Here is a 2,808-nt window from a genome sequence, read left to right on the forward strand (position 1 = left end):
TCAACTTCCAATAATTCTCGCGTGTATTGCGCTGTGTGAAGTAGCAACTGGCCTTTATTGATCAATGTCGATTAATTAAGAGATTAAAGATATAACGGTCTGTGTTAATTGATTGATTGAGTGTCGTATTAACCTAATATAGTTAACATTGAGAACAATTACTAAATCATATAGAAATTAGTTATGTAGAATATGATTATTAAGTTGAAACTATTATTCTTAAGAGTATACAAAATATTGATGCATGCATAAATCATGTTTATAAAACAGAACTGTTATTATTATTTTTTTTAGAAATTATCTTTAATATGATTTTTAATATGATTATTAGCGTATGATTAAGTACATAAACATAAGTTATGTAAATAAAACAGAGCAGTATATTTTAAATTTTGTAGAAATTGGCCTCAAAGAAAATGTTCAATTATAATAAAAACATTAAGGTACAAGATTATTATTATTTAATTATATAAATATTAAAATGGTAAGCAGCGCAACTTAAAGGCCAATTTCGTAAATTATGTAAACGGTCTGGAAATGGAGAGATAAAACGTTTTCAATTAAAAAGACCATTTATTGTATAAGCAAACCAAAATGACCGATATATATGATAAATTACGTCTTCGGTGATAGGTTTCTCTTCCGCAATTGACATAGTAACACGACTTAATGTACGTTAGAGTAAGAGTATCTTTGCTTGATGTATTAATTCAATACATTATTTAATTAGAATTTCATACGGATGGATTTGAACGGATTTTGTAATATATTGTTGATTAACTTTTGGACTTGGATGTATTGGACTTTGAAACAATATGTAAAGAACTGAATAAAGAACACAGAACTATCAATAGAGTTATCTGTATACGAGTTATAACGCAACAATTGTATATATCGTCCGCAGATTCCTTCTTTGTATTTCTGTCCGCAAATCCATATAGATTTTTTTGGCGGCCGATTGCAGTATTCTGCGCTCAGCCGCCATTGTTGTGTTGTTCTATGTACACTAATACCAAGATTAGCAGAAAGCAGGCCCAATATGTATATACAATGAGAACTGATGTATTTATGGAACGTGAATTATATATAACTAATTTACGTTTTTAAATAACTAATTCAATATTGCTTACAGTTAATTTAAAAAAATAAAATGGCATTGTCATAGTAGAATTTGTCATTAATCTTATTTTTGCCACAATACAAAAAAAATGAAACAAAGAAATTTGTATCAGAACGATTTGTATACTTTTTAGGTGTCACACTTGCTCAGTACAACATAATTATTTGGTCAACTCGTACCTGCAATAAACATAAAAAACATCAAATGCATGCAAACACCCATCGCAATTTGTTTCCATAAAGAACAAATATTAAAAAGGTACGAGTTGACCAATCTGAAAAATGACTAAAGTACGAGTTGACCAAATCGGGTACGAGTTGACTAGGGTACGAGTTGACTGAGGTACGAGTTGACTGGAAACCAGCTCTGCGTGTTGGTCCAATGAAATCGCTCGTGTGTTTAAAAAGTCGGCCAGTTGAAATATATGTAATAAAATGTTTCAATAAGAGCTGAACAGTTAGTTTTGATGCATAATGTAACGACAAGAACGGTAAGATCGTTTCCGTTTTATTGAATTATGATACCGAGGTCCGTGAACTTTGCAGAGAAAATGCCGTTAAGGTAGCACACCTCTAATGGGCACATATCCAAATACAATTTAATTAATTATTTTCTTAATCAGCATCATTTCACTGAACTACATGCACATTTGTAGGTAGGCTTTCCATGCTTTTTTAAAAAATATACCGATTTTTTCAAAACGACCCTCACGCTCGGCTTTTGTCCAGTTTATTTTCTCCCCTAGGGTATATAAACGTTTCATAATTCATTCAGATTTCCAAATATGGGCATGCAGTTGGTGTGTACAGATGCAGTAAAGGTGTGTTAAGTTTAAACAAGATGATATAAGTGTTCTTTTACAGACATTTATTTTTAACGATTTTTATCTATGGAATAGCGCCATGAAATGTAAGTGATTTCAGCCAAGTAAAAATTGGGTCGGTTAAAAACAAAGTGTCATAAAATTCAAAATAGTATCATTTAAGTTATATTTTAAACTAATTTTTTATATAAACACTATATACAGCAAAAATACCAAGAAATAGAAAGATTTACCGTTTACTTTTTAATAAATAATAAATAAAAATAAAAATGCAACATGCATCATTCGTATTTTCAGCAGAAAATTACACAATTTAGCCATAACGTTGTTCTAATTTTAAAAATTGATGGATGTTCTTATAATTTTCAACATATTTGACAATAAACTTAGCTTATATGCTATATTAAATCAAATTACGTTAGAAAAGAAATAAAACGCGTCGCAAAAAGTATGCGATATCGGCAGGATTCGAACCTGCGCGGGAAGATCCCAAAAGATTTCTAGTCCATCGCCTTAACCACTCGGCCACGACAACTTCACATCAGTGCAAGCTTAAATTAGTTATGGATAAGTAAACAGGTAAAAAGGCTCGTCAATCTTTGAAGAAATCGCGAAATCGTATTTTTCAGATGATAATTGGATCAAAGTCAATATTTATAGTAAAAGTAATGTATTCTAAGTGAATAAGGTAAACAAATATCAAAATTCGAAGTTTGAAAAAAATAAAATGCATCTCTCGGAAATAACCGATAATTTAAGATCGGCAATGATCGTAAAATAAATCGCGGGTAATCATTAGAGGTGCGCTACCTTAACTCAGTGAATAGTGCAGTCGTTTTATATGGAACGCCAATGCTGCCTTCTG

At 30.8% G+C, this 2,808-nt stretch overlaps 1 non-coding gene across 1 annotated transcript; it reads right to left on the bottom strand.

The window, feature by feature from the left end:
- Positions 1-2,396: 2,396 nt before the first annotated feature.
- Trnas-aga (transfer RNA serine (anticodon AGA)) lies at positions 2,397-2,478 on the bottom strand. The gene has a single exon. It is a non-coding gene; the product is annotated as a tRNA-Ser (tRNA).
- Between the last annotated feature and the right edge of the window lie 330 nt (positions 2,479-2,808).

Source organism: Dreissena polymorpha, chromosome 4 (genome assembly GCF_020536995.1).
Source record: "Dreissena polymorpha isolate Duluth1 chromosome 4, UMN_Dpol_1.0, whole genome shotgun sequence".
In the NCBI taxonomy this organism is placed as follows: domain Eukaryota; kingdom Metazoa; phylum Mollusca; class Bivalvia; order Myida; family Dreissenidae; genus Dreissena; species Dreissena polymorpha.